Below are 9048 nucleotides of genomic sequence, written 5' to 3' on the forward strand. Positions count from 1 at the left end.
ACGCGTTTGGTGCCAAAGTTAGCGTGTTTTGTCATTTTTGAAATCTTTTTGAAAAAATAAACAATTTGACTTCCCTTTGAAGTGATGCTAATTTCTTCCGTCAGTCAATTTCAAATGTGTAACTTTAAAAAATCATTTGATGTTTCCAGTCCAATCCCATGGATGGTCAGCATGATGTGTGATATAGAGATGAGAAGCACCAGCCCACAGTGCTGGAATTGGAAAATCAAATCCCTCTGTTTTTCAGATCGATTGGCGGCTTGACTATCTCATCTTCGATTGCACGATACCTGCAAAAGTTCAGGGTTCGAGTTTAATAATGCTCAAGGCTAGAGCTTTGATTTTTCCAAAGACAAGAAAAGTTAAGGCATAAGAATTGCATTGTTTTAACACGGAAATCTGGCGATTGATTATATTTTCATTACAGCATTTGGTGTGAAATTTACGCTTTTTTGACTGGGATTCTTCTCTAGGGGGTACCTAGGCAAAAAAGGTACGGGTATGTGCCGCACTTAAAGGTCCCTTTTTCGATCAATAATTCAATTCCAGTTCCTTAAGGGTTGTAAAAACAGCTAAGATTCCATATCGTGACTCTCAAAGCCTAAATCTCTACAAAATAGTTCCAATAGTAAAAGAAAATTGAAAAATAGTCACAAAATTTACAGAAATTCGGGGTTTTTTTCCGTTTAAGTTTCTAAGGGTCCGGTTTGGTCCCTATAAAGGGCCGACTGCCAAAAGTCAGGTGGCACATACCCGTTATCCCGCAAACCTAAATACCTCCCTCCCCGGGTCTCTAGCCTACGGCTTGAACTCTCAGAGTTGTTGAAAACAAAAACATCACCTTATCCTAGAGTAGAAATTATGATTTCTTGAAATGACTAGAGTAGCTTAAAGCAATTTACTGTACATACCCCTGAAGCCACGATCGTTCTTTGTTCATAGGGGCGCATATTTGTCATAATACGCAGCATGCATTTGAAACACCGTCCCCTTTTTGATCATAACCTATCAAAAAGAATAATAATTTTGGGTACAATTCAAAACTTTATAAAAACAAGCTTCAGAAAGAAATCGTAAAACAGTACTGGCCAGTCTCAAATAATTACTATCTACCTTTTAAATTAGACTCTTTTGTTGTAATTTCCATAAAATGTATAAGGAATGTTCTGCTATTAAAGTGCACTTTGCTGTTCTTTTTAGGATTTTAACCCAGTCCAAGACTTCAAAGCTAGAAATATTTAGAAGATGGGTCAAAGAACGCGTTAACCACTCCTTTTTGATGAGGTCTCCCCCTTTCTACAAGAAATTATCTACCCTTCCCCCCACTTTTTGTGAATTTCAGGGATCTCGGTGGGAACTTTGAGAGTGGCTTCTGTATATGACTTATGTCTACAGAAGCTTACCTAGAGTCAGCAACTTTGAATTTTGTACATCACATTCATTTAAAAGAACCTGTTATTTTTGTCTTTATCGTGTTCTTATTTTGTTGGCACTTTGAGACTGATATTGTTCTTATTTTTAGGGAAAAATTGGGGTATTTCAGGCTTTATACCTAATTTTACTACTTGACCTCTGTTTTATTGAGTGATTCCAGGCTCAATGCTTTGTTCTTATTGTTTGAAAATCGGATTTTTTTATATTTTTTATTTATTCTTTATTTAAAGTTGGGTACACTAATAGAATTACTTAAGTACACAAGTAAGTCTAATCAAATCTATGATAATTTCTAAGATAAAAAGAGTAAAACTCATAATAAAAATCTGACTGTTTGAGCCTCATTGTTCTTATAAAAAAGGATTTGATCTTAACTCTCATGTGAACATGTATGAAGAGGTTGACTTCTTCACGAAAAGCGTTTTTGACTGGTCGCCTCAACTGATCCAGTTCCACATCTAGACCTTGCATTGTTGCTTCTAAACCTCTAAAACAATATCAAAAAAGTTGGCGAAACTTGATAACATCTTGTGTCACAGAAGCGACCCTTTGGGACCCGCTCACACTTGGAAAGGCTAAAACCTTTCTTAAATGAAAAGCTGCATTACAATCTTACTCCATTCAGATAACTTTATATCCCTGTGGGAGTTTCAGTGGCAATTTTAACCCCTAATACAGGGTATTAAGTATAACCATTAATGGCTATTGAGACACGGGATGTCTCCCAGTCATTTCCCCACTCGCTAAAGTGCAATCACCGAAACAAAGGTATACAATACCCGACAAAATTATATGTCTTCTTGTACACAAAACACCCATTTCAGTAACACTTTAGAAACTTTAGGCGTGTATCTTCCGCGAGCAGAAACTTTCGCAAATCGTTGTCCGGGAGCTGGGGTAGGTCAACTATGACAGTCGTAGAGGCACGCGCAAACATATATCATCATGTAGCACTATATCTGAAATTTCCGAATTTACTTGTTTGCTGTCCGAAATTTTCTTGTAGGTGTCTATTTTACGGACTAGAATGCTTAAATAGCGATATTTTTGACGTCAATAGTGTTTACTAAATTATATCTAACTTCTAAACGGTTTGTTTCTGCCATTTCTTAGAAAAATCACACGGAATCGGTCTATTTCACTGTATAACTTATTAAAAAGCATACCACCGTCTATCCAGAGTTATTTATTCCAGTCTCATAAAGTAGATGCTTATTTTCTGCATACTTGGTTTTAACTTTGTAAAACTAATTTTAAAAAGGAATATACACGTCTATATCAACAGTTATTGAAAAGGTAAACTGGTTATCTTGTACTAGATGTACAAAATCTCATCCGACACGCTAAAGCTCTAAAGACCTGGAAAATTTTCAACAACTGAAAGGTTTAGAGATTACGGAATTTCGCAAGACCCTGTCAAGGATTTTTTAGTGGGAGACTTGGTAAGAAAGCCCTCGTTTTCAGGGTTTGACTAGTCCAACCGAAATATTCTTAAGTTTACACGCAAGGGCAATTGAACACGACTTGGGGGTACGGTACATCAAAGACCGACTATCAATTATAGACCAGCGTCCGAGATTCAAGAAAGGCCTTAAAGATGGTTTTCGTAGGGCACCCTTTAAATCAGGGCAACATTTTAATCCGATCTTGAGATATTTCCTTTTTAAGGTGGGTAAATATGCTGAAAAACAAAACTGCTGACTCAGCAAAAAAAACCGATAATTATTTAAACCAAAATATCTTGAGATCTAGACATCGAAAGTTAACAAACCATACCATTTTCGGATACTAAAAATTCAGGGCTATCCACCTGTGGGAATAATTTTTTCTGAAAATGCTCCAAAAAAAATGTTGACGTCATCGGAAAACGTTAAAAACATCGATTTTTCCGCCTTAAAAATGCAATTTCTCGGCACCAGGTGGTCGAAACTTAACAAATAACCCCATTTTCTTTATCTTCTTTTCACGCTGAATCCGTTGGTAGCCTCAGATATTTGATTTTCACACTTCGAAAAAACCGTTAGTAAAGGGGGGACGGGACCCTTGATAAGTTCTATCGATTATCTAAAAATTGATTCACTCAAAAACTGCAGGAGATTCGAAGGGCAAATTTTTTTTGTCAATTCTACACCTTATTAGGTGCATAATATAAAAAATTTGCCCTGATCTAAGGGGTGCCCTACGAAGTGACACAATTCACTACCTCGGACGCTGGTCTATTATCTCCGATGGGAAAATGGCTCCCTCCTTTGAGCTTTAGCCTGGGCGGCCGCCAATCTACCATTGGAATATCAAATAAGTAAACTCGGCAATAAACAAAAAATAAACGGACATACAAAAGAAATACTTCCAATATTATTCGTGAGCCACAGTGACTTTCAATCTCACACGCTAGATATCATTTAGCAACCATTCCACCACCATGCAACCTCTTACTACTCATTTAACAAAAACTTTCCAAGTACACATCTCTTTATCAAAATGATTACTCATTCAGAGATTGTTTTGAAAAACAAAAATATTTCAAGAGCATAAAACAAAAGCACAATGCACAAAGCCTGCTAAAAAAAATTCTTAAATCATGCCCGCCTTGTTGATTTGCTATATATTTTGATAAATGAATTGTAATTTTATGCTGAGCCCCGGAAAAACCCGAGTTACAAAACTCGAGTTACAATAACCCGAGCTACAAACGAGTTATGACGAATGTAAATTCATAAGTCGCGAATTATGAACGTCATACGCCATAAACAACACCATTTCTTTTCGAGAAGAATCAATAGATCCGATTAGAATAGAGACTTATTTTAAAGCGGAAATGATAGAAACAGCATCAAAAGATCTAATTTACAATCAATAATTATAATAGACCAGAAGAGCAGGAAAATTGAACAATCAGAAAAAATATTTTAAACAATCATTCTAGACATTTATTTAAACGATTACAATTCATTATAATTAAAACATACACCATTTCTTTCGAGAAGAATCAATAGATCCGATATTAGAATAGAAACTTATTTTAAAGGGGAAATGATAGAAACAGCATCAAAAGATCTAATTTTACAAAACAATAATTATAATACAACACAAAGAGCAGAAAATTGAATTTTAAAATCATTCTAAAATAAAACAATTATTCTATTTTATTTTAATAGCTTTAAAGCAGTCCCTCCGGAAGATTTAAACTTTTTTACATTTCACAACGTGATATGATAAGATGCGAGTTACGAGTTACGAGTTACGAGTTGCATTTATAACCACGAGTTACGAGTTACTTTTCACGAGTTACGAGTTACGAGTTGCATTTTAACAAAATAAAATCGCGAGTTGCGAGTTACGAGTTGCATTTTAACACACAAAATTCGTGAGTTGCAAATTAAAAGTGCGAGTTGCAAATCGAAAAGTCAGTAAGGGTTAAAAACATTTCTATTGATAAAAGAAAATATATATCTTAAATTATTAAATGATTATTACTGCTCACTATTATACATAAAAAAGAGCAAATATTTGGTGGAGAAAGAAAAAAATGTACACAAAGTATGTATTAATATTGCATGAGTGTAAAGAGAAAAGTGTTCCCATGCAGGGGTAAGAGGCGTTGTTACTAAAATAGGTAACACAGGGTAACAAGGGATTACAGGAGGTAAGAAGGTAACAGGCTGAGAATGGTGGCTCTGTGGGGTTGTTTCACCTACAGTAATTATAAGAGCACGTGCAAAACGTGTACACATTGTCGTAATATAAAAAAGAGAAATTCCCACAAATGGGCTCTTCCAGAAAAAATCCGTTCAGGGGGGTGGAGGATATATTATTTTTTTCATGAATTACCCCTGGACATTTTGATTTTTAACCCCCTGGACACGGGTTATACCCCTGGACAAACATCAAATCAACCCCGTGGACACAAAAAATTACCCCTGGACATTGGAATTTACCCCCTGGACATTGCAATTTTTTGGTATTTTTTCAATACCCCTGGACAATTCATCCTCCACCCCCCATGAACGGATTTTTTCTGGAAGAGCCCAATTTTCTCTTTTTACATTTCATTATCTTATTATCTCTATATTGAATTATTATGTTCCCTAAAAACTTTTTGTACATTTTGTTTGGATTTTTTCGAAGTAATTTTACACTTGACCATAGTTACCAAGTTACAAAATTCCGAATGCGGGACAAGGTCGTGCGAGTGAAACGAAAATTAAGCTAGGCATTTCCAATGGGGTTTGGGCCCCCTTAGAAAGATTTTCAACATTGAATTGATGGGAAATTTACAAAACATTTTTCCCCTTTTTTATCATTAATCAATTTTTTCCTCGTTATTGGCTGTGTTTCTTCATTTTTGTGATTTTTGTGTGACTTTGAGCGTAATTCTACTGAATATTTTGAAATGCAGGACAAACTGGGGATGCGGGCATGCGTACATGTCACTTGGTAACTATGCTTGACAATTGGTCAACGTGAAACAGTAGTGTGTATTTTTGACTTTTACAAATAAAATTATGAAATTAAATGAATACTATAATAGCTATTGTATGCGAATAAGTCACGTCAGCAAAAAACATCTTAGGGTCGTGAGAAAATTACCTTGCAACCAACTGTGACCTTCAAAAGAGTTTCTTAATTATTATTTTCCTCGAGTTCATAAAAGATCTAATCACCAATTATTCAATCAACGGAAGAATTTCGCATGCTAGCATTGCCTCGATAGTATTATTTTATAGTATATAGAGTATATTTTGAAATTGCTTTGACACTGAAAAACTTTGCACCCAGCCGAGTAAAATCATATGATATTAGTCTAATAAAAACATACCACAGTCCAAAGCTCCAAAAAATTGTTTAAACAATAAATTTTCTCTAGAGGATGGTTGCAAACGATAGCCCTAACCCTATAGCATAAATATGGAATAATATCAGGGGTGGTCAAAGCAGATGTTTGTAAAAATGAGCTTGAATGCTAAGCAACCACGGCCCTGACCTAAAAATTGGAGTTGCTTATAAAAAAATGAGTAGTTTGAGTTCAATGCAAAATCTACGCAGACTTGCTAATGCTTAAGCTAATGCTTAGACTATGTTATAGTCTAAGACGAATCACTATCTAAGAAAAAAGCCCAAAGCCGAAGAAAATTCGCAAACGGGTTTTTTTGCCGAAAAGAGTTAACAGTCGGTAGAGTTGCCAGTCTTAGACTATACGATTTTGGTACAAAATACAAAAACAGCCCAAATCGTACGAATTCGAGTTTCCGTATGCGAGGCCAACTGTGTTCGGTATTCGAAAAAATCAAAACAAAAAAAAAGAGGCGGGAGAGAAACTGAGATAAAAAAAGAGGGATTCCAAGAAATATTATAGTTCTCTTTGGAGACCCTCTTCCTTTTATTCCCTTTATATTTTCTTGGAACTACACTTTCTTTTCTTAGAAAACAATTTTTATAAACAGTAATTTTTTTAATAAGTTTGTAATTTCTTTGCAACAAGGATATCTATCTAAACTTTCACCTTATAAATTTCTTAAAAAACATCAAATCATGTAAGTTTGTTTTTTTTTTTGCCTGAGGATTATATCCTTATATTTACCCCTTTTATATATTAAATTCCATGTAAATAAAAAGCTATAGTATATTCTCCCCACCACCATTTGCCCAAAGACAAAGGATATGTATACAAATCATTGACAGTTTTATAAATACTTGCAATTTCGAATTTGTGACTTTCCTGTTTTGTTTGATAAAAAAATTTACAATAGTGGATGAAAAATCTTATGATAAATTTGCAGGGAAAAAGTAAAAAAGCTCCAGCTTGTAAAGCTTTGCAGTATGTTGATCTTGCTTTGATTTGAGCTTGAATTTCTTTCTACCCAAAAAGAGACGTTAAAAATGAGGATGAAATAGGAGAAAAGTTAAGAAATCCCCAGAAATTAGCTTAAAATGGAAAAGTACCAATTAGTAAAAACCTTGAGGCAGATTTAAATGACATTAAATTTCTCATTTACAAAAACTGATAAATAGGTAATTCAATCATGATAAACAAATGATTCTAAACTGTCTTCCGACAATACTGTACACGTTTTTTTTTTTATAAGGAACACGTTTATAAGGAACTCGAGGCTGAAAATGGTTCAAAAAATAAGGAATTGTTAAGGAACTGCTCAGGCTGAGAATAAGTGGATTTGAAAATAATGTACCTTATTGGGACTAATTTGACCAAATTTTGATCTTTCAAGGGGCAAAAAGTTCAAAATTTCCTATGTAGTAAGGAACTCGATAAGGAACTTTGAGACTGAAATTCTCTGTAAAAATAAGGAACTCCAGGCTCAGAGCAAAGTTAAGGTTCCTTATAAAAAAAAACAACGTGTAATACAGTCTCGACTAATTCCAGAAGGCTGATGTAAATTTTTCCAAGTCATAATCTCAAATTATATCAGGACGTCAAGTGAAATAAACGTTGGTGAAATATTCCAAGTCATAATCTCAAATTGTACCAGGACGTCAAGTGAAATATTCCAAGTTATAATCCCAAATTAAACCGCGACGTGAAGTGAAATATTCCAAGAAATAATCTCAAATTGTACCAGGACGTCAAGTGAAATATTCCAAGTCATAATCTCAAATTGTACCAGAACGTCAAGTGAAATATTCCAAGTTATAATCCCAAATTAAACCAGGACGTGAAGTGAAATATTGCAAGTCATAATCTCAAATTGTACCAGAACGTCAAGTGAAATATTCCAAGTTATAATCCCAAATTAAACCGCGACGTGAAGTGAAATATTCCAAGAAATACTCTCAAATTGTACCAGAACGTCAAGTGAAATATTTCAAGTTATAATCCCAAATTAAACCAGGACGTGAAGTGAAATATTGCAATTTATAATCTCAAATTATACCAGGACGTCGTGAAATATTGCAAGTCTTAATCTCAATAATAAACCAGGATGCTGTGCCAAATATTTCATTTCTGTATTGTGCTCTCTCTGCAAATTACAGCCATATTTTCCCATGCATCCAATTTCTGAATTTCTGATTCTTACCTAAAAAATTTAGAATAATAATCTGATAATTTTTACAGGTACGACTAGGTAACTGAACTTCTCGACAATTCAAATCAAAATGAGAAAATGTGAAAGTTTTCGAACAAGAAGTATGTTAATAGCAGTCTTTTAAAGTCCACAATTGAATTGAATTGAATGTTTTCTTTTTTCTCAAAATATATAAAGTCTACTATATACAAGTTTATATCTTGAGGCTAGAAGGTAAATAGATCTTTGAAAATATATATTATTTGTTACTGTTTCTCAAAAATTTTTACACTGTATCTGTTATGCTTGTTAATAAAAAAAATTAGCTCAAGTTGTATGTCAAAGAGGTTGTAACCACCATAAAGATCTTGTATCCTAGGAGTTTGAGAAGGGAACGACCATGAAGATAGCAATGCTAGAAGACTCATGGAGACCAGGTGAGTATTTGGGTATATTAGTTTTCGGTTAGAGAGAGAGAGAGAAAGAGAGAGAGAGAGAGAGAGAGAGAGAGAGAGAGAGAGAGAGAGAGAGGGAGAGAGCCAGTTATTATTAAGAACAGATTGCAAAGAAGCATGTTTCTGAATGGGTACAA

The sequence above is a fragment of the Clytia hemisphaerica genome, unplaced genomic scaffold, assembly GCF_902728285.1.
Source record: "Clytia hemisphaerica strain Z4C2 unplaced genomic scaffold, Clytia hemisphaerica genome assembly, whole genome shotgun sequence".
NCBI lineage: Eukaryota > Metazoa > Cnidaria > Hydrozoa > Leptothecata > Clytiidae > Clytia > Clytia hemisphaerica.